The sequence below is a fragment of the Pogona vitticeps genome, chromosome 5 (assembly GCF_051106095.1).
Source record: "Pogona vitticeps strain Pit_001003342236 chromosome 5, PviZW2.1, whole genome shotgun sequence".
NCBI lineage: Eukaryota > Metazoa > Chordata > Lepidosauria > Squamata > Agamidae > Pogona > Pogona vitticeps.
The window spans coordinates 75,895,506-75,919,770 of record NC_135787.1 but is presented as its reverse complement, the minus strand read 5'-3'; the positions used below and the strand labels follow the sequence as shown (position 1 = coordinate 75,919,770).

Genomic DNA, 24,265 nt, shown 5'->3' with positions numbered 1-24,265 from the left:
CCACCAACCCATCAATACACAAAAACCCCACTTTTTAAAAAAGATAGTTCTGTGGGGCTTTTCAAACTCCACACAGCTTAGACCCTCAAATATATTAACACTCGACACTAGCAGTTTAGTCTGGTATTGCTATCCTTAATTCATTCAGCTTTGACAGAGAAACCAGGTGGCACAATTCATAGACCATTGTCTTCCATAGTCACCTGTTGTCATCTTCCTAATTTGTATCAGCTTTAAAAGTAATAAATAAAAAAATGGCAAAGCCAGTCTGACCAGTGTGGGCTGGCAAAGCATGACTGAGGGTTTTGTTGTCTTTAATACAAAGATTTCTCCTTGCAGTTATATTGCTTCCTGTTGGGTGCAGCTGGGTTGTTAGGGATGACGAGTCTGCCCAATGATCTCTCTTAATTGTGACTTACTGTCTGTTTTTCTTCCTATATATGGTCCTTAATTACTGTTGCTGTCTTGCTATTTAATTTTCAGATTTTTTTTTTATAAATCATGCTGCATCCCAAGTAGCGCTGCACAAAAAAATGGCTTCACCCACTGTTATGTCTTCATTAGGAAGATGAGAAAGGAGTAGTCTTTCTGGCAGTTTTCAAAGGTGTTGACACTTGTTTCAGTGAGATCCTACTGGTTACTGTGGTGAAAGCAATGTCTTCCTCTTCATAAACACTTCAGGGTTGCTGGGCAGAGGATGCATTCCTCCTCTTAATGACCATGACTGGTGGCTTCTTGAAGAGTGATGCTGGCCATCATTTCACTGCATCATTCCAAACAAACAAATAAACAAACAAAAAGGTGGCACCAACAGGAGCCCTCTTTATGTCACCATTTAATATCACTTCTCTGGACACTTCACAGAATGGTGACTGTAGGCAGCTGGCTAGCAAAACTAATTACACTGTTATTATCAGAGGATCATGCAGGGAAGTATAAACTGGTACTGAATCAGACACCAAAAGTTTGGACTGGGTTTTGCCACTCCAAAATTGCTCCAATCTTGTATGTTTGCCCACCTTGTGGTGATCTCTAACCCAAATGCGCTGTTTTCTGATCGTTGTTAGCTAAATGGCTACAGGATGTTGTCAAAGCATAAGATGGCATCGTAGTCTTGGAATAGGTGGCTGGGTTATCTGGGAGCAATGAAACTATGTAACTTCATTTCATAATTCAAAATCTATGGAAAACGTTTTTAAAAATTAAATACGTTTTTCACTTCAGGTGAGCATCTTCCTGATTCCCTCTCTAGAATCACCATTCTGGTAAGTTAGCTGCAGTGATGGACAGCCGCAAAGACAAAAGTAAAATAAAAACCCAAGAAATAGAAAACCAGTGACTTCTCACTTCCTATGCACAAAGGGGTTCTGAATAGAAGCAGGCATGATATTTATAGTGTAAGTCTTATTTCTTTCAAACGTGGTTGGTGGCACTGAATTTCCAAAACTCCCCAATCCTGTCCTAGTTCTGGCATGCCCAATCCTGGAAGGCGTTAACTTTGGCCTAATGTCAGTACCATGTTAAAATGTGGCTGTTTGGCCAAACATTTAAGGCTTAGTAATCATGGCTTGGTTTTGGTCTATTGGATTGTGGGCTCTAATTTGGTTTGATTGCATTGTCCTAGAATTGTCCGACTAGTTCAAACTATTTCAAGTAGCCTTAAACTTGTTTTACTCAATTGTATCCCTCACAGATTAGGGATGTGGTGTGCTGCGGGTTAAACCTCAGAAGCCTCTGTGCTGCAAGGTCAGACCAGCAGTCATAAGATCAAATCCACGTGACGGAATGAGCTCCCATCACTTGTCCCAGCTCCTGCCAACCTAGCAGTTCAAAAGCATGTAAAAATGCAAGCAGATAAATAGGCACGACCTTGGTGGGAAGGTAACGGTGTTCCATGTCTAGTTATGCTGGCCACGTGACCACGGAAACTGTCTTCGGACAAACACTGGCTCTACGGCTTCAAATCGGGGATGAGCACCATGCCCTAGAGTTGGACATGACTGAACTAAATGTCAAGGGGAACCTTTACCTTTTACCTATCCCCCACAGAGATCTTCAAATATAAGACAGTGTAGGACTATTTTAACAAAAAAAAAAAACAAACACACACACCACAAATGTCTGGCCATCCATTTATTTATAAAAAGAAAAAGAAATAGTAATAGAGGAGAAAAGTCTCATCCTTTATAATAGTAGCTAAAGATAACTCACGTCACATTCTGAAAATCACTGCTGCTGGTAAAATCGTTCCACGAGCAATGATTTTTAGAAATTAAAGGCTCCCCTCTCATCCCATGACCCCCAACAGTTTCACCAGCTTGGTTCCCTTACCAGGCTTTGTGTGACATGCCCGGTCATCATTCGAAACATCTCCCCAATCACAGAAGTAGCCCACCTGGCACTTCCCCCACCTCCCTATGCTGCTGTCGACTCTAGTAAGTAGGTGAGATGAGGAGTTTCCCCCGCTCAACTGCTGAGTGGTCAGCTCAGCAGCACAGGGAGGTGGGGAAGCCCCAGTCTTTCTACTTCCACGATTGGCACAAGCTTTTCTTGCCACCAGTCCTTCCATATTATCTTGCTTTAGTTCACGACTGGTCATGGGCGGGGGTTAAACATGTGGTTGACTGAAAATCAGACAGGCCTACAGGAAGTTTTGCTACTGAAGAACAAATGTGATATCAGTTTCCAAATCCTAAAATCTTGTAGTCTTGTTTGACCATCATACAAACCTTTTCTCCAGCAAGGGGAATATTCCCTCAAGTTTAGCGATAAGCCAGTCCCTTGTCCATAAGCTGCTCTCACCTCATGCTTAAAGAGAAACATGTATATAATGTACATACTTCCTCCAGCCCTTGCTTATCATTTTCCTACTCACAGCAGCCTGCCACCCTTCTAGGCCCCAGGGGCCCTCACTTGGCACTTTCAGAATTTGGGCCTTTCAGATAAACACTCAACTTTTTGCAATATACATTAATTCAGAACTTAAAAGGTCCCCCCCTCTACTGAATAAGGTGATGTATTTTTGAAGCCACCATACATTAAAGCCTTTTGTAAAATGGTCCCATGACTACCTAAATAATTTCTAAATCCTGACATGTAGAAATAAATATAAATAATTTACATTACAATCCTACTCATGGCTACTCATCAGTAAGCCAATATGTTTCACTTCCATATCAATATGCAGAAGATTGCACCTTTAAAAACACAATATTCTCATTCAATATTTCTGTTGCTACATTCTTCACTGGAATGAAGATTGACAAGATGAGTTAGTATAACTGGATTTCCAGATCACATTAATTCTCACACTCTATCTAGTTTATGGATAGGCCTGGGAAACCTTGAGAGTTCAAAATTATTATGAAGTCCTACAATCATCAACATGAATACAAAAAACAAAACAATGAATGATGCCTTTTGCCCTTAGGCTTAAGGGGAAGTTTCTTTTCTGTGTTTCAAGAGAACAGTTCACTTTGATTCTTAATTAATTTCAATTAAATCTAATTAGCTCATGTTGAAATCATGCATTATTTACTCTTCTGACTGGAGCTAGGAAATTGGTCTCAAGGTCAAATCCTGACGCCAATTAATTCATTAGAAGTTTTACCGATAAGTGAAAGTAATCTGATTTTTCCCCAGAGAGCAGTCCTGACGCCACTTAGGCCAGTAACGAAATTCCTTCCAGTTTTGATCAGATTAGAACACTAGTTTAAATCTTTCATTACTCTGGGTTACTCTTACTGCTGTTGGCTCTGCTTTATCACATTTGGAGAGACTATGTTTCCTATATTTCAATTTGATTTGTACAACTGTGTTTTAATTTAAGAAGCCAAGGACAATGATAGTGTCACTACACAATCACAGTTTTTAAAGGCTATTAATCCTTGAGGAGCCATGTTTGTTCCCATTATTATAAACCAAGCTGGTCTCTAAGCAATAGATCCAAACAAACTTTAATAACTGCTGTGTTCTGTTTCAAAAGTATGTGTGATAAAAAGAGGTTCTGACAGTATATTTTAAGATTGGAAGAAGAAGAAGAAGAAGAGCAACACTACCAACCACCACTACAACAACATGAAACACAAGAGGAACAAGGACAACATTTTACCTCATCCACAGATTTTTTTTTAGGATTTGATTCCTAATTTTTAGGCTTGACCCTTTGGTCTACCCCCGTGAACCAGCAATGCTGAGAAAAAAGAAATGCAATATATTAGTAGTAGCAGGTGTTGTAGAAATATAATTACAGTATTCCCTTTTAGTTAGCAGAGTAAGAAATGTGGCGGGAACATCCCAGTTTCATCATTACCACCCTTCTCACAGTGACTAGCACTTTATATGTTAAAAATCACTCTAGAAGCATTCAAAGTAAAGAAACATTTCTTTACTTCCAGGTGTGATCTATAATTACAGTTAGAAGGAGAAAAAGAAAAAAAAATTAGGAAAGATGAGTCTCAACCATGTGGGAAACAGACCCTCCATGCTGGAGTTCTTCTGCAGTCCTGCTTTGGCAATTTCTTCTTTCACTTTCACCAGAAGTCATTTCAAGACATTGCTATTTTCTGCCACTAAGATAGTGTCATTTGTATATCTTAAATCATTGATATTTCTTCCACCAATGTTCACTCTTCCTTCATCTGAATTTAATCTGGTTTTTCATATGATAGGTCCTTCATATAGACTAAACAGATAGGGAAATAAAATGGATCCTTGTTTGACACTTTTGCCTATACGGAACCATTTTTGCTTGCATGAGAATTTTTTTAAAAGGTTCATATAGTTACTGCATTCCTTGGCATCTCAACGTATATTGAATGTTTCCCATCTGTGGGCCATTGTTTTGTTTTCCATATTTGTTGAAGTATATTGGTTGGACTGATTCAGTCTCTGTGACATGAAATAGTTCTATTTTTACTCCATTTAACTCTTGTGATTTATTTCTTCCTAGTGCCTTTAGAGCAGCTTTCACTTCATTTTCTAGAATTACAGGTTCATCATTATAAGACCTCTTCAAAAGAATCTGCCATTCTTGTATCTTTTCTTCAAAGGTCTTCGGTGTACTGTTTCTACTTTTTTTTTATTATATCCTGATAAGATAGTGTGCTTCCCTGTTGGTCTTTCAGCATTACTAATCCAGAAAATTACTAAATTTCCTTAGAAAATTTCTTAGATCTTCTGGAAGAGATTTCTTGTTTTCTGCCACTTCTTGTTCTCCTCTTCTGTTATTCTCTTCTATGGCACCGGCCATTATAATAGGTCTCTTTTTCTTTGGCAGTCACTGAAAAATTGCATTCAAAATTCTGACCCTACTTCTGCTACCTTTTACTTTTGCTTCTCAATTATCCTTTAGAATTTTTAGTGTTTCTTTTCTTTTTACTACAGGAGTGATCGTTCACATTCTTCCCTAATAATATCTTTGGTTTCAATTTACAGTTCCTGTGATTTACTGTCAATTGTGTTTAGGAATGCAAATCTCTTCTTTATGTGGACTTTAAATTCAGTAGAAATGCTGTTTTTATATTTTCACACTAGCACACTAGTATTCTTTTAGTGCTCTTCAAATTTACTCTCATGTTGGACATGAACAGTTCATGATCAGTACCACAATTTACTCCTGGTCTTTTTTTTTTCCTCTTCCTCTTTTCCATTGCAGCGAGAATAGAGTTTTTCCTTTTTATACTTCCAATTACATAGTCTATTTAAATTCTATATTGTCAATATAGTGACATCCACATGTACAGTCATCTGTACAGTTGTTTGAAGCATGTACTTGCAATAAGCAGATTATGGCTTCACGGGACTCTATAGGTCTCTAGGCCAAAACTTCCAACAACATTTGGTTCTGTTTTGTTTCCTACTTTTGCATTCCAGTACCTTATGATTATAAGCTTGCCTTGTTTTGATGTGTGATTTATTTCTTCTTTCTTTATTTCTTCTTTATGGTTTATTTATTTATTTTTAGACTTATATACCGCCCCTTAGCGCTACAAGCACTCTCTGGGCGGTTTACAATTTAATTATACAGGCTACACATTGCCCCCCCAGCAAGCTGGGTACTCATTTTACCGACCTCGGAAGGATAGAAGGCTGAGTCAACCTTGAGCATAGACTTGAATGATAGTTATCTTGATAGGGTTTCCCAGAAGTCTGATGGACTACAGTGAGGATTCAAACACAGTGACTAGTTTCCAAAAGATGCATCTCCTCCATACTGCATCTACTGCCTATGTTTTTAGGATAACTTCTCTGTATACCTAGCAAATATTATAAAGAACTAAAAACTTATGGAGGGTTCTTCAACATCACATATTTCCCTAAGTAGGATGCAACTTCCTGTGGTTGGATTTGTGTTTCCAGATCTTTATTTCACCAAGCCTGTCTGTTTATCTGTGCCAGCCATTGGAACCAAGATTTGGTCCTGCTATCTCTAGTGCTTCAGATACTTTTCTGGAAGCACAATAAATATAATAACACAGAGTGTTGGGAATAAATGGAATAATAAACTATGTAATCCTATTTTGTGAAATCAATGGACAATAGTTTGGTCTGTGTAACATCTGAACCCGGACAAGATGGTGGTCCTGAGGGTTGGTGGCCCCTCCATCGGCAGCTTGGGAAACTCCCTCTCTTTTGGGGGAGTGAATCTCACTGTGAAGAGTGAGGTTCACAGCTTGGGAGTACATCTGGACCCGGCGCTTACCATGGAAACCCAGGTGGCGTCAGTGGTCCATTCTACCTATTACCATCTGTGGCAGATTGCCCAGCTGCATCTCTATCTTGATGGTGGGGCTCTCACCACTCTGGTCCATGCGCTTGTAACCTTGAGATTAGACCACTGTAAAGTGCTCTATGTGGGGCTACCTTTGAGATTGATGCGGAAGCTTCAGATGGTGCAGAATGCGGCAGCCAGAGTACTTAGTGGAACGAGAAAACACCGGCATATCTCTCCCACTCTGGCTGCCTTGCATTGGCTGCCCATTCGTTTCCGCATTAATTTCAAAGTATTAATGATGACATATAAAGCCCTAAATGGTTTAGGACCTCGATACCTGACAGAACACCTTCTCCCACCTATATCTACTCGAGTCACTCACCATAGCCAGGAAAGACAGCTGAGGGCCCTAATGCCAAGAGAGACCCAGAAAGAAAGAACAAGAAACTGGGCCTTCTCGGCAGTGGCCCCTTGACTTTGGAATAGCCTGCCATCAGAGATCTGCCTGGCACCCTCGCTAGGTGTTTTTAAGACACCAATTAAAGACTTGGCTGTTTAGGCAGGCCTTCCCTCCTGTCAATACTTGACTTTTACTTTCTACTTAATCTTTTGTTTCATATTTTCCATCTTGATTAATACTAAAATTATCAATGTAAATTGTTGTTTTAATTTTTGTATGAATAATTTTATTGTGAGCCAACCTGTGTAGACATATGTCTAGAAGGGTGGGATAAAAATCTAATAAATAAATAAAGGGGGGGGGGCAAGTTACCATAGGAGAGTGGGACTTGTTAGTAAGTGGGGGCTTTGGAACCACCGAACCTCAGATGGCAGTCTGTTTTTTGGAAGAGTTCCCTTCCTACACGCAATCTGTCTCATGAAGTTGCCATGATGGTGAGTTAGCTGCTCAGAGAGGGGAGGCTTTGAAATTTATTATCTGACTGCAGAACAGAGATTAACGATCTGCTGCTAAACTACAGCAAGTAAAAGATCAAATCTGCTATTTGAAAGCTGATGAGAAGGAGATCTCAAGCGGCATAACTTTGTTGATGCCAGTAACATTGGAGTTTTCCTTACTACGCCACAACTCAGAAACGAAACCAACTTGTTCTTTTTCTCTATTAACCCTCACCCCCAGAGAAACTGGCTTCTCATAAATTTATAAAGTCAGGACTTAAGAACTCTAAATGACTCTACATAATTTAACCTAAGAGACTCTGTATCTGGTTACAAGGTGGTCTGTAAATCTGTAAATCACCCCCTCATAAGACTTTAAGTGCAGTCAAGCTAATAAATCATGTGGGAAATGTAAGTAATTAACCTGCTGACTGCTACAGCCATGGAAGGAGGGGGAGAATCATCTTCGCAACTTACTGCTATGGCCATGGAAGGAGGGGGGAATCATCTTCGCAATTTATAGTGGATTATATCAAGGAACTTCTTCAAGAATGTCAAATTAACATAATTAATTACTTGAAGATGCAATTTGAGGAGACTTGAAAATGATTTTTTCTGCTCTGCATGAAAAGATCGAAAGCAAGGACAAACAACTCAACCAGATCTTTAATGAACAGTCTTTAATGTTGGAGAAACAGCCACCGTCGTCAGAGAGAGGTGAGGGATTTGTACGATCTGAAGAGAAACCAGAGTCAGAGAGAGAGAAGAAAAAGACTCCTTCAAAGGATGACTAAAAAAGACGAAAGGGGGGGGCGGGGAAGGGAGAATGTATCTCAAGATTGTTCCGAAAAGAAAGGGGGGGAAATGGGCAAGGCTGAGGGCAGAAATTTACGATCAGAGATCACACACTACTGTATGTTGCTCCAAAAACCAAACTACTGACTACATTGGGATGAAATTAATCAACCGTATAGAAAATGTTTTAAACAAATATTATAGATGGCATTTCAAAACAGGAAAATACTTTGTGAGGCATGCATATTGAGACATTAAATGTGTGGGATTATAATAGTGACAATGTTGACAAGATTAAAGAGGCCAATCCTGGTTTGATGACACTGGAGCTAATAAATAAAATCAGAAAGGAGGAAGTTACTTGCTGAATAAATAATAGAAATACTATAACCAAATCTGGCCAGACATGAAATTTAAGGATAGACAAGCATATGTGATTTATGAATTTTAGAAATGATGATGAATAATAATATTGGATGTTTTGTTCTAAGGCATGTATATGAAAATACCAAATATGTGTGAACCATAAGAGTGATTATGCTGACAAGATTAGATATATAGTTTTCTGTATATAAGAATGGAGATCATCGAGGAATGAATAGGCCTGTGTGGATATTATGGTGGATAAATAATTTTAAAGTGGAAATGAGGAATGTTTATGATGAGAGCAAGATGGATGGAAATGCAGATGAGGGAATTTACAAAATTTATTATAAAACTAGGATGTTAGATACTTAATTAGATACACAAAATAGGGATGTGGAATATAACATGTACAGATGCACATGGATATGTTATTTCTGTAGTCAGAATTTATATAATAGATAAGCTGGTATGGGAAATGCCTCCCCGCCTGTATGTTTTGTTAGTCTTGTATGTTTTGTTAGTTTTATGTGTTATTTGTTTGTAGGTATTTTTGGTTGTTTTTTTGGTAGGTAGGTATGTTATAAAAAAACAATAAAATGTAAAAAAAATCTAATAAATAAATAAATCTATCTCCAGCTCTTAAATTACAACAAAAACCGATGCTCAGTTTGTACCGGACTCCAGAACAATGATTCAATAGATAACTAATGGTGTTGCAGTGTCTTTGAAGTATCTCTTAAACATATGACCTAGTTATGTCTACTTGTAGATCCCCTTTGGAAAACGGTTATTTGCTCAGTTACATTCGAAGAAATCTTGGGACTCTCAGATTCTCAAGTACTGTACTTCTGAAGAATCTACCTACAGTTTGCAAGCTAACTTATGGTCATCTGTTTCTCCTATTTTTCTACATTTTCCATCACCTGCAGTATAATTAGATATGTCCAACTAGACATTTTTACTTATGTGAAGAAAGTAGCTGGTTGCAAAGCTGCATTAAATTCATTTACTGTATGGTGTGAGTGTAATTATGGAATGCAGTGATGAAGTATCTGTTTTTAACCTATAAGAATAGATACTACAATTACTCATAGCCAAAAGGCTGAAAAGCAGTTTCTACATATTTTATATAGGCCTGGCTTAAGAGATTTAACTTTTGGCTACCGCTGAATTTAATTCCTTTTGGCTCCCTTCATTTTGTTGCACAGGATTCCCAAGAGAGCATGTGAATGAAAAATATTCAAAGAGATTAATTTTCCTCCATAAGTTCAATCGCTTCCATGGACCTAACCCACTTCAACCATTAAGTCCAAACTATACACTTTCGGATGTTCACCTCAACACCTATTGACCACTGGTTATGGCAAAGCGAGAAAGTTGCCAAAGCAGTACTTGTAAGATAATATACATCAAAATAATTTATATGCCACCAAAAAACCATGCCCTTTGTATGACTTCATTCTAGCAAGTCACCCAAATAGAATGCACAGTACCCTCAAGTGCTAACAGTTTCTAAATACACAAGGGCCTTTTCTCGTACATGACTTAACATCATATATTTAGTATTACTTTAGAAGAATTCCAATACAAAATTGTGGAGATAGTATTGAAATACTTGCAGTTTTGTTCCTTTCATTGAGATGTGTGGAATACTTAACTTGCCATTCATTGGTTAAAACACTCATCTCACTTTTATGTATCATTTCTTCTTGAAGACCAAGACAAGCAGGTTACAGTACAGTACCAGCTGCCACCGGGACCATAATGTCCCCATCTTCCATATTTTGCTCCAGAGAATGAGACGTTATATCATTCGAACAATTTTTTTCCTAGACCCTACAGACAACTTCTCAACAGGATAAAATTCCAGACCTGTAGAACCAGCTCCAAAAATTTTCTGCTTAAGCACAAGTCTTTTATCTGGCTTGTGGTTCCCCTTGGCTTCCAGGCAGAATCACTTTCAGCAGGGGTCCTACATAAGCTAGGCAAGGGGTTCTGCAGCAAATATGACCTGTACAACCCCACTGATGGGTGGTAATCCATCTCTCCTTCCTTTCCCTATTCCAAAGGCCAGGGGATGTTGACATCCCTCTTCTCTGGTATTCTGCTGGGGGGATTAGGGGGAATGCAGAGTTCTTCTTTGTTTCTCCCTCTGCTCTCCCTCTATCCCCAATAGGAGGGTTTTCAAGAGGGTTGTGGGTCATGGTACCTTTCAGTTTCTACATTGGGTGCCCACAATGAGAAAATCACCCCAGTCGATGGCCCTCCTTTAAGATATATCCCCAGTCCTCCTCAGGTTTCTCTTTAACATGGTGTCTACCTCTGCTAAGCAAGCTTCTCCCACTTGCTCTTTAAGGGGTCACTCCAGTTTTCTTCTTCTTCCATCATATCTTCCAATGAGTTTGTTTCCCTTCTTTTCTGGGCTTTCTGGGCAGAGTGATCTTTGAAAGTCAGCCAGTCCCAAGGAGAAGCAGGATAGCACACCTACAGGGGCTTTATCATCCCTCACGTACAGCCTGCAATATTGTTGGTAGCAGCAATTAAAATTAGGTTCAATGTGGTTTCTGAATTGTATTTCTCTGTAGACTTGGCTATTTATTCTTGCTAAATATGTATGCATGTCTGACTGATTAGGTACCTACCGTTCTGATTCTTTAGTCTGTTGGTCTTATAGTACGGTAATATTTTCTGTGCAATCTGCAAAGTGTATGGATCTGTTTTTAATGTGGATTTTCCTTTCTTATGGTGTTGTGATTGCAATAATCTCCAAAACTGAAAACAGCTATGAATATGGAAATTGAAATAATGAAATATATTGAGTTCAACAGATATTCAAAATTGAATGTTGAAGTATTTCAGCTGAAATCAATTAAAATGGGTACTGAGCCTCACATGACAAATCGTCTGTGGAAAATAAAATGGAACTTGATTTTTCTAGAAGTCAGTGAGAGGCATAATATTTCTAAATCTGGCCTGTTACAGCAAAAACATTTGCATCCATGGCACATGAAAGTTTTTATCCTTCATTCTGTGTTTGGTCTCCTTTCTATTAACTCTGTGCAGACAGCTCTGCAAAACATACCTCAGCTATCTGCCCTTCAAGTAGGTAGGCTTTCCCATAATTGTACTTTACCCAGGAATTGGGAGAAGACAGACGTCTGTGCATGATAAATCTATGATCTGTTCAATCAAACTGCTTGGCTAACTATATTGAAAGGCAGTAGTAGGTCCATTTCATAGAAAACAGTTGGACAGGGAAGTGTCCAAATGTTTTGTCTTATATCCTGCTTCTTTTAGATTTGTTTTAAATGACTGATTGGGAACTTGAGAATCCCACCGAACCAAAGAAGAACGCAAGTTTCTATTGGGCATTGCTGGGAAATCATAGGAAAATAGGATGTCAGAAGTGTGTGGGTTTCCCCCTTAGTTTGGGGGGAAATTTAGAGCCTTGGATAATCATGGACATCAGTGGCTGCACTAACAATCAAGAAAAACTCATTCCATTGTTTGTCATGTCTCTTTAAAGTCAGATGTTGTTCTGTGTTCCAGAAGACATCTGTGTGTAGCACTTGTTTCCCATGTTTAAAAGTTTATTCACCTTGCATGATCTGCATGTGAGCACTTCACAAGCATCACAACAAAAGAACAGGTCCAAGGAGCTTCACATAAAATTGCTATCACTCCAAATTCTCCCCAAAAGCCAAATAAAAATAATGTTGTTGTTGTTTGTTGTTGTTTGTTGTTGTTGTTGTTGTTGTTGTTGTTTATTTAAAAACACCAAGCTCAGTCAAAATTATAAAAAATTGACTGGTATTATATAACAGTATGTGTCCTGTTGTTGTTGTTATTATTGTTAGTAGTAGTAGTAGCAGCAGCAGCAGCGGTGGTGGTGGTGGTGGTAGTAGTAGTAGTAGTAGTAGAGTGGAGATTTAGGGGAAAATTAGGAACCATTCCTGCTAAATAAAGCATATGCTTTTAACATGTAGAAGAGGAAAAAAAGAAACTACTGACATCAGTGTCCAGGACTAGTTGCTATGTTTGCAGAACATGAAAGACTCTGGCCCTGTAGTGTTCCATGTCATTTCTGCTTTCAAAATTATAACTTTTTCCTCCAAAGTAGAGATGGGCATGAACTGCAGGTGCCGTGCATTCCCTTCATCTGCCTCCCCAGTCAGTGACCCACTCACCAGTTGGGAGTGCCTACCTCTCCTCCTCCTCTTCGGCTCTTTGACCAGACTCCTGCAGGAGCATGGGGCTGCCTGTACTGCCTCCTTGTCTGACTGGGCAATCAGCCAAGGAGGCAGGGTAGGGAAACCTGGGCTCCTGCTGGAGACTGGTTGAGCAGCCAAAGAGAAGAAAGGGGAGCAGTGTGTATCAGTTGGTGAGTAGGGGATCTAGCCAGGGAGGTGGGGGAGGGAACGCTCAGCACCCATGGTGCCACGCATACAAACCACCACAAACCTCTGAAGCAAAGTTTGTGCCCATTTTGACTAAAGCTGTGCAACTTATTGCTGTGCTGACCATTATGTTGTTATTGGGATGTATCTGTCTAGCCTGCTACATGTGAGAGACAACTAAGTGACATCATTTCTAGAGTCCATCAATTGATATGGTTTTAAATAAATTTGCACATTATCATAATTGTTGGATTTAAAATAAATTGGCATACTGTATTATCTAAACCCTAGTATAATTGCTTTTTAAGAAGATGTTGAAAGAAATGAATATAATTTGGTATGATAAACATGCAGATGCTATCCAGATGTCCTCTTTGGATAGAGGGCTGGGCCTCTGTCCCAAAGACATTGCACGCCGTAAAAGAGAGTCACAACTTGGCCTGGACTACATTATAACACAAGATATGACCCACACCAGGAGAAATGTAAAGGAGGGAGTCTTGAGTCCATTCTTAGAATGACTCAGTGATGCAGTGGATTAACAGGACAATGTCTCCCACCATGTGCTTACGTTCACAAATACATCTCCACGGCTTTCGTTCTTTTCTCACTTCAGCATGCTACTTCTATATATGCCTCAAAAGTCTACCATTGGGTGGGTGGAAGTCTTTGATTAAAATCTGACTGTGAAGGCAAATGGCTTCCTTACTGTGAGAGGTAAGAGCCATTGAAAGGCAGATGTTGAGCCACCAGCTCAGGAAAGCAAGGAAGTAGAGGTGCAAATGGCAAGAGTTGGGAGGCAGCAAGTGCAAGACCCGTATCTCAAAAATAAGTTCCTGGATGTGTTGGGGGGCAGGGGCATGCAGGGGAATTTTATTTATTTATTTATGTAAAAAATTAACCTGGAAAAGACCTACTACTAATGCAAGAATGTCAGGATTACTAGAAGACTTTCTTTCTTTCTTTCTTTCTTTCTTTCTTTCTTTCTTTCTTTCTTTCTTTCTTTCTTTCTTTCTTTCTTTCTTTCTTTCTTTCTTTCTTTCTTTCTTTCTTTCTTTCTTTCTTTCTTTCTTTCTTTCTACTGCCCCATTAGTGTATAGCACTATTCTCCATGGTGATGACAGCCCTAGATGACCAGGCATTCTCTCTGGTGGAGAACACTTCTTTCTGTAGGCTTGTGGCAGAACTGGCACCCTATTACCAACTGCAATCCCAAACAACCCTTATCCATAGAGTGGTGCCAGATTTATACTGAGGTGTCAGGCAACTGGTGCAGAGGCAGTTGGTCAGAGAACAGGTATTACATTTTACAAGTGACATCTCAAGCATCCAGAATGCAAAATATGCCTGTCACTCCCTGACGGGACACCCATGGGAGGTGGAGGCATCAGACATAAGGCAACACACAAGGGCAGGATACAAGTGGGCCCTGGTGAACGTGGTGGTGATGGAGGGCAGCCACACAGTCCACAACATTCAAGAGTCTCTGAGGGACATGCTGCAGCAGTGGAGTTTAGCTACAGAAAGGCAAGGTCTGTTTGTCACAGACAATGAGGCAAACATGGTGGCAGCATTCCCGGCTGGGAAGATGAAACGGGTGCAGTATATGGCCCACACTCTCAGCCTACCCATTCAGGGTGCTTTGCAGGGTATGGAAGACCTATGCATACCTAATTGACTGGGCTAGAAAGGTGGCAGGGCATTTTCACCACAGTGTCTGGGGGAGTGAGCCGTTGAAGCAGAAGCAAGAAAAATAGGGGTTACCACTGGATCACCTAATCCAGGATGTGGCAGCATGTTAGAACTCCACTTCCTGTCTGCTTGAACGTGTGCTGGAGCAACAAAGGGAACTCCAAGATTTGGCACTGAAGACTTCCATCAGTGAGGCTGCTCTTCTGGGCACAGCATTATGGGTAGAGATGGGGGTATTCATATATGAATACGAATATCCCCACACAGCTGGACTTAATGAGGGTCTGACCCCTGGCAATGGGAGGGAGGATGCGTCTCCCTGCAAGGCCACTGAGTCGCTAGCTGAGCAGGAAGACGGTGGCGCTCCGGGAGTGATTGGAAGGAAGACTGAGGCTGCCACCAGTGGAGACGTGAGTGGACGGTCTGGCCCTAGGGGCCGGACCCTCGTTAAGTCCAGCTGCTCAGGGATAGTCGAATGCAAATACCCATCTCTAGTTATGGGTCAAGTGGTCTATGTCCTCCTTTGAGAGGGCAGCACAGGTCCTTAGTGGGGAGTCAGCCATCTTTATGGTTGGCATAATGAGGGGACAGTCCAGGTGGATACGGTATTCCATAGGAAGGAAAAACCATTTTTTTCTGCCTGAAGTGGTTGCCCTGGCCAGCAAGCTAAAGAACCTGCTCCAGATTTGCCTCCTTGTGGAAGGAGGGGGAGTATGTCCTAGCAACCCTCGTGTGCCCCCAAATTAAACAATGGACAACAGATATTAACCAGCAGCAAGAGGTTGGAAGCAGTGCCACCCAACTTTCCATCACATGCAGTAGCAGCTAGTGAAGAAGGTCTGGCTAGCTATAAGGAGCCATACAAAGCAGGAGGAAACCAGCAATGTTCATACCACCCTAAACAGGAATACCTGCAGTTGATACTCCAGCTCTGTACTCCAACTCCCTCACTACTGCAACAACATGGCAAGCTTTCTTGGACATTGTCCTTCAAGCTTTCTTGGACTGTCCTTCAAAGACACCACCCCAACAGAAGGACATGGCAGAGGCAAAGGTATAGGCAAACATGCAGGAGCCCTGCAAGCCAAAAGAGACCAATCCCCTGTCTTATTTGGCTGAGGAGGAGTCTGTTTGGGAAGATCTGGCCTAGGTGCCTAGGGGTCTGCTATTTTGCCCACCAACTAGTGTGCCAAGTGAGAGAGTGTTCTCTGAGGGAGGGGAAATTATCGGTCGACATACTCATGCCTGGATCTCTAGAAAACTTACTTTGACTTAAAGTCAACCAACCATTGCTGAGCTGCCCTGAAGCCCAACTTATCTAAGAGAGAATTTCACACTGCTCAGCATTCTAGATATGCCATGATTCTGTCTGCTGGCCTCTCCTTCTGCCATTTTCATTCTTCCAACTGCTACTCCAAGATTGTGCTTACTTACTCAACTATGGGCACAGTTCCCACCCAACACAGGATATCTGCTGCTCCAATCTGCCTTCCTGTGCCACCCAGGGTCTTTGCCCCCTGCTCACTGCAACCTGTCCTCTGCTTTCTCAAGGGGAAAACAATGACTGTGTAGTATTCATATTGATTGTAACAGAGTTCCAAACATCTGGAAAATCTGAATTTTTAAAATTCCAAATTCCAAATCAGAAGAGCTGTCATTGCAAATTGTGAATCCAAATTCTGAGTCCAAATCTTGGTGCTAGGGAACTGCTGGATAGCTTCAGTGGCAGAGGTGGGGTGTTCAATTCCCCACCGTGCCTCATTGACAGGGGCTTGACTTCATCTACAGGGACCCTTCCAGCTCTGCAGTTCAATGGTGGGTTCCCCTACTAATTTTTTTAACAGAACTGTATTAAAATAAAGGCGATATACTAATTTTCAAACACTCAGTTTGATGACATCATTGAAGCAAGGAATTTAAGTTCTAAACACTTGTAAGGAACAATTCCTAACAGTCATGGAAGCTACACAATTAAATGAGCAATTCAAAAGACTGTACAGTTCTTCCCAGCATGGATTCTGGAAAAGCAATGAAGATTCAGGCAGTGCTGTGTGATTTATTTACGGAAGAAGTGCTTTGAAAAGTTGCAGTCACAGGGATCCTGTTGCCAGTATTCACTGTCCATGTGAAAGTACCACCATGTCCCTGCTAACAGCACCTTCACCTGAGGGCCTCTATTTGCTTCAGAGTTCATCATACAGTTGCCAACATCATGGACCAACTATTCCTTCTGGGGAGAAAGTTGTATGCTTGTTTCACAGAGCTCTGCCACCTTAGCATAACAAGAAACAGGACTGGGAGGACCAAGAAATGCATAAAATATGTCAAAGCTATTCCTGTTTTTAAAAAGTTTAATAAAATATATTCTGTTCATAAGGACACAAATAGCCGCAGACCCGATGAACAGTCAATGGAAGCCACAAGTGTTAATGAGGTTTGTTCAAATTCAATTTAATTAAAATGTTACTGTTTGCAAAGATCAAAGAGTGGAGTCTTTTAAAATTAGCAAGCAGATCTTTGCTAACCAGCTCATAAACACTGTATATGAACAGCCTAGCAGCATCTGGTTTTTCACCGGTTATAATTTTTTTTAATATCTTGGCAATAAAACCAGACACAATTTCTAGTAAAGCTGCACCTAGCATCAATTCTCTACAGAAAAGCAAACAGTTCTATGACTGTACATTGGGATCACACAGTAGTGGAGTGGATTCTTAATCCACTGTACCATCAGCAGCCTTGTCATTGGTTTGCAATTGATCTGGCTGCAGCCACTGTCTGAAACCCACATGCTAGGATATTGTCATCTACTAATTTTTTACCTATGGCCTTTCCATCCTTTGTGTTTCTTTCTTTCTTTCTTTCTTTCTTTCTTTCTTTCTTTCTTTCTTTCTTTCTTTCTTTCTTTCTTTCTTTCTTTCTTTCTTTCTTTCTTTCTTTCTTTCTTTCTTTCTTTCTTTCTTGTTTTAAAGGCTTATGTGCTTCAAAACAATCTACGTTCTCTTGAGTTGGAGGATGAACTTCCATAAGAAACCACATACATACATATTATGTGCTTCCTTTTGGAAGAGTGCTAAAGAGTGCATGAATATACCCACACACTTTCATCCTTCATTTTAAAAAGAAAGCTAAAATTAACGTCAAAAATAATTTGAGAATATTCTTAGAATATGTGTCACAGTCCTCCAGGGAGTGTACCATCTCACAATGCCAACAAAAGACAAGCATATCAAATTGCCTCCTCCCACACAGAAATAAATCCACAATTTCATTTGAATGAGATAGTTCATCCTGTTTTTACAGCAGTTACTTAGGAAACATGGAGTCAAAGAAAAAACAATAAAGATAACATTGTAAAAACAAGACCATCATTCAAAATATTCAGTTCATCAACAGCACTACTAAAAACCATATAGATATTTTTGTTTCTTAAGTATCTTGATGCTTCTTGTAAAAGAAAATCAAGTGGAGAACAGTCCCAACTCTGAAAGAAGGGTGTTCTACAATTTGGAAATCACACAGGAGAAAATCTTCTCACCCATGCCCATCAAGTGGGTATTTTGAAAACAGCCTCTGCTGCTGATCTTAATAACCAGACAGGTCATCCTTAGATAGCCAAGCCCTATGCTGTTCAGTGCTTTAACAGTTAAAAACAATGTCTTGAACTGAGCCCAGAAAACCAGCAATCAGCTCTTTCAATATTGGAGCAGTATGATCTCAATATCATGCACTACCTGAAGGACTCATTGTCTGACTTTGTACCAAATGAAATAAATATTCAGAAGCTCTCCAAGAGTAGCACCACATAGGCTGCCTTGCAGTCTCTCTGTGACACAACTGAGGCATGGATAACTTCAACCAAATCAGACTCGCTCAAGGAAAAATGCTGCTGCTTTATTGAACATAATTGTGCAAATGGGCTCCCTATCGCCAACATTAGAATTGCGGGACAGAACACCTAAAGAGACATCCCTGTGCCACAAATCTGTTGTTGTTGTTTTTTTTTAAAAGGGAATACGATCCCTTTCAATTACCAAAGACATCTGAAAGTTTTAGTCAAATGGTGTTTGAATTGTATGTCTTCTGGGGTGGTTTCATCTGTTTGTGTGTTAATCAGATTTGATGCTAACTATACTATTAAGTAATTGGTAAATCTTTTGGGCAGTTCCTTTGATGATAAAAAAACAGGAATTGTCAAACTGTGAAGCTTTTACGTCAACATATACTGGGAAGAAATCTCCCGTTGTAACATCTCCCACATTTTAAGCCCCCTATGGGTAAAATGTTAACCACTTGTCATCATTGTCATTGTCACAAATATTTACACTTGGTGTTTTCTGTCAGTGAGGTTGAAGAAGCTTTTACCGTCTGTACATAAAGCTCTTTTGTAAAATGCATAACAACACTAAATAGAAAGCTAAGGAGGTGCAGCTGTTGATTGACATCTTGCATACCACAGCAAACACAAAGGGTAAGGTGAGTTTATTCCCGCATGGGTTGGTGTTGAGTTACTTCTCAGGGCCTTCAGACGTCATCAAAGAAAACAGGGTTTTTTATATAAAGAAACAGCAATCCTTAGAATAAACTTATGCTTAAAAAAAATTCTCCCATCTGATTTTCTCTATTCAAAATATGCAATGCAATCACATTACTGAGGGCTAGGAAAATATCACCATTACAGAGAAGATAGAATTCATAATGTCCAAGAACAATTTCCAGGTCGGATCACAAAGTTTTCCCTTCAGAATAGGCTGAGACCAGTGCAGACCTTAGGCTTGCTGTTACCCAGTTACCCTTTTTTTCCCTTTGGTTTCATTATTAACAACACTCTCTGTTGGAACAATGTCCCATTATTCATTTTACTAAGACTTGCCCTGATAGAGTACGGTATATTCAGGCTCAGAACAGCAATCTGTTATTGGGAAACACCCATCCAGCTAAAGTCAAACCAAGTGAAAAGTCTTTCCCTTGGGTCTGAGTGGGGTTTGCTGCACATTTTCATTTTGTACCATGTGTATTTGGAAACCTATATTAGCATAAACAGATCCATAAATTAACCTTTCAGAATAATAATACTTGATAATACTTTACACTGGCTAGCCTATGAATAGATAATCCCAGTTTCATATCTTATAGAGTGTTCAGTGAGTTAATATGAATAGACATTACTATCTAATTAAACCGACTACAAGCTAACCTGGAGATGATCAGCTACTGGAAGCCAAGAACACATCTCCACAACCTATTAATAGTTACCCTCTGACAAGACCCACCCCCAAGCATAAAGCAACAGTGTGGGGTGCAGACAAATGGAGGCAAGAGGACATTATCATCTATCACAGCCTTTTTCATTGTTCTATGTCTGATTCTGATTCTAGTTTACAAGCACTGGTCTGCCACACTTTGCTTTAATCCTTGATGCAGAAGCTTCTTGTTCAATTTTTCTTGCCTCTTGCTTCCATCTACAAAGGCCTATCGTTAGTTTGCATACTAGATCTAGCGGCTTCTGACTAATGAATGGTGATTGTTCCATGTACTATTCCTCGTCAATCTATGTAGGAATTTGGTTTTGATGTCTGAGTAATTTGTTGTGACTGAGATTCTGGTTTCTATGAATCTTAATTGGGGGGGGGATTCAGACAATGATAAGAGACTAATTCTATATATATTTAACTTAGTATTTGTCTCTGAACTGCTTATTCAGACATATGTCCTGGTAAATTAAATGAGTCTTACACTTCAGTAAATGTGCAAAGGGAATTGATGTATCCATACTCATTACAAATGGGTTGGGGGGAGCTAGGAAGCAGTTGGCTTACCGGATTGGAACTGGCTTTTGTATGTGTGTGTTTCTGAGTGTGAAAAGTCAAATACAGTGATGCCCCACAAGACGGCCATGAGTAGCACTGTCTTGCGAAATTGTGAAAAGCGGTTTCCCATAGGAATGCATTGCAATGCATTCCTATGGGAACCTCGCAAGACAAATGAATTATTTTCGTCTTGCGAGGCATCGATCTTGTGGGAAAAATCATCTTGCGAAGCACGGCCATAGAAGAAGCTGTCTTGTGAGGCACCACAGCGATCGCAAAAACCATTTGTCTTGTGGATTTTTCATCCCGCGAGGCATTTGTCTTGCGAGGCACCACTGTATAACAAACTTAAGCTAGGATTGTGGAGGATTCCTATGGTAGTCTCATGGATTTGTAGCACATTGCCATCAGTAAAAACTGAAAGAAAATAGTAATAGTCACTGTATGGAAATATTACAAGCCCAGCATATGCAGCAAAATGTATTTATTTATATGTAGCAATGTGCATACCTGCTTTATATCAGGTAGGGTTGACTGAGCTGTACTGACTGAGCCAAGATACCAAGTAAGGTTTGTGACTGAGCAGGGATTTGAACTTGTATCTCACTGTTCCAAATCTAACACTCAAACCATGACACTCTATACTAATTCCATCAGATAAGAGGTTACTATATTAATTATTCCAAGGCTAACATATGTTGGCCAGAATCCTGTTGCATAGTTATAGTGGTGTAGCAGAAATGATATCAGCAACAGTGACAGATTACTGTGAATTAAAGAGTCCCTGTTTTGATTCAGAGGTGCATGCAATCTCATCTCAATGTCCAGAAGTCATTCACATTTCAAAACTGCATCAGGGATTCTTTAATTTGTGGCAATTTGCTGCCACCACAGAAGTCATTCCTACTAGGGTGGCATAATTATACAGTAGGATACTGGCCATTGGTAGAAAAATAATGCAAGAACTAATGTATAATATGTAAAAATCTGCATTAATTAACATAGTTTGCAAATTTGTATGGTTTGCAAATTGGATGCTTGAATTTGCCTAACATACAAAATAGATTGTCCAGGTTTGAAGAGCTAGGATATGACAATCCTTCCAGAGGTAAGAGTTTGGCCTCCAGTCCAAACTTTCAATGGAATTATTGAAATTCCACATCCACTTTCAATGTTCCTGTGAGACAGAGTAGGCTGACAGACCTGACTGGTCCAAATTTCCTCACTTAGCTTCAGACTAAGAACTTAGATTCTTCTTTATCCACACAACACTTCTCTCACACACATTATAGTAGCTGCATTTATTTCTTCATTCTTCATCAGAAGCAAGGTTGTACTTGTTCTCTTATTTGCTGTGTCTTGTCTGCTAAACTTGATTCCTTCCTTTTTATTAACAGTTCCGATAGAAGGGTGTCAGTCCGATGGTCTACTGTAAGACAGTCCTTGTTCTTCCTCTGCTGACATATCAAAGATTTTGTTGTGTGCATGTATAAAAGAGCCCCTACTGTGCCTCCTTGATAGGGGCTGGACTCAATGAGGTGCTCTTTTGGAAAACAATGAAAGAACACGAACATTTTAGAAAGAGCCTCTCCGCACAATACATGTGCTGTGACCATGACAGCATGCATCCTGAGCAAGCTTGCAATGTGAACTGAGAAGGAACTACGTCATATGAAATTTCAGAGTCTTGGCTTCCTCTACTCAAGTAGGTTTCTAGGCTTTATGATTGCAGTGGAGAAGTGTTTGGACATGTGTGTACAAGTCAAGAACTTGTATTGGCACCAGCACTCAGCAGAAGTTCTTGGAGTGCTTGGAATTACTGGTAGGAGCAAGTCCCAGCAGGATAGTGGCTGGCATCATAATGGCAGGAGAGACAGCATGGGAGTGCCAAAATGTGATGGAAGAAGCAGGTTAGTGCAGATGTAGCAAGGGCAGTCCAATAAAAGGTCAGTCATAATTTAGAGTGAAAGCCAAGAGTCCTTCCTAAGGAGATTGTTAGAAGAGGCAAGAAAGAGGAAAGCAGGCAGACAAGCAGGCAGGCACACATGCACAGGAAGTCATAGAAACCAGACAGACAAAACAGACACTGCCCCAGCAAAAGCTGGCCCAATTGTCATGGGACCAGATTGGTTCGGGGCTGGTTTTCCCCCTTTTGTACCTTAAACAAATCAAAATTTTGCCACCTACTGCTGCTCACTCCTCCTTCTTTCTGTATGTTATTGTGGTGTGCTCAGCGAGAAATAATCATTTCATTATGACAAGAAGAAGAAGAAGAAGAAGAAGAAGAAGAAGAAGAAGAAGAAGAAGAAGCAAACACTATCTCTTCCTCACTCTTACCCACCCTCACTAAATGTAGGTCATTTGGGTGTAGCTTTATGGGACACACAGAGCCAAATCAGACACTATAGTTAGCATGTCATTAGAAGAAGAAAACAGGCTAGTATTCCAGCCATGCAATCCCCTCCCAGCATCCTCTCTGAAGAATCAAAATGATCCTGATGATGGATCGCAAAACAAAGCAAATAAACTTGCAAGCCTAGAAAATGAAAATTAAAAAAAACTCTGGGATTATAATCAGACATCTCTTCTCACTTTTGAACTTGCTACATATTTCTACAAGCTCTTTATAGTTTCTAGTTCATTTTCACAAGATGTCTGATAATCACGTTATTTTTCAAAAGTCACCTAGCAGATAATAGTCACTGGCACTGCAGCATGCAAGGAAGAGAGTGTGGAGCCTTTCCTTTCCAGTTATAATCACAGTAAAGCAGGGATGGGGAACCCTGGCTTTCCAGATGTTAATGAACGATGACTATGATAATCTCTTACCATTAATCAGGCTGGCACAGGCTGATTGGAATTGGAGTTATGATCCTAACTTTCAGTATTCCATACAATCTGTATCCCTGTCCCTTGGCTACCATCTGCAGTTGTATAGTGGTTAGAATGTAGGCAGGGACTTAGGAAATCCAAATTCTAGTTCCCACTTAGCTGAAAAATTCACTGGGTGACCTTGAGCTGATTACACTGACTTAGCCAGAGCTGCTTCACAGGATGTTGGGAGGGTAACATGAGAAGAGCCATGCCTGCTGCCTTGAGTTCATTGAGTGTTCAATGGAAGTTGGGACAGGAGTGTAGCTAATAAACAAATAGATCCTTATATATCTTTGCCAATAGTCTACATGCCCTGCATTATCTAAGCCCTGCACTATTTGCTATCAGTGTTTTTGCTCCAGTTTCTAAGCATGTTGGAAACCAGTCACATGAAAGCTGAACACGTTTTTGGCATCATATATATTTTTTAAAAAAACAAATATATCTGTGTGCAGGAGACCTCCAACTTAAAATAGCTGACTTTTTGAAAAACCCTACTCATATGATTGCTCCGATATTTGTAAATCCCCCACCAGGGTCCAAAACTCATTTTTACAACCAGTGTGACTGGTGCTGTAACTAGCACGCTTTCATCGCCAGTCTTAGAACTGCAAAGGGACCCTATGGGTCATCAAGTCCAGCCCCTGCCAAGGAGACTCAGTGGGGAATTGAACCTCTGGCCCCCACAGCCAGATACCTAGACCACTGAGGTATCCAGC

At 40.2% G+C, this 24,265-nt stretch overlaps 1 long non-coding RNA gene across 1 annotated transcript in view; it reads right to left on the bottom strand.

Annotated features, from left to right (window-relative positions):
• The window catches only part of LOC144589422 (uncharacterized), a 53,279-nt gene extending 29,670 nt beyond the window's left edge, over window positions 1–23,609 (bottom strand). The window contains exon 1 of the long non-coding RNA XR_013545513.1: window positions 23,502–23,609. This is a non-coding gene — a long non-coding RNA (uncharacterized LOC144589422). The remainder of the gene's footprint in view (window positions 1–23,501) is intronic.
• Between the last annotated feature and the right edge of the window lie 656 nt (window positions 23,610–24,265).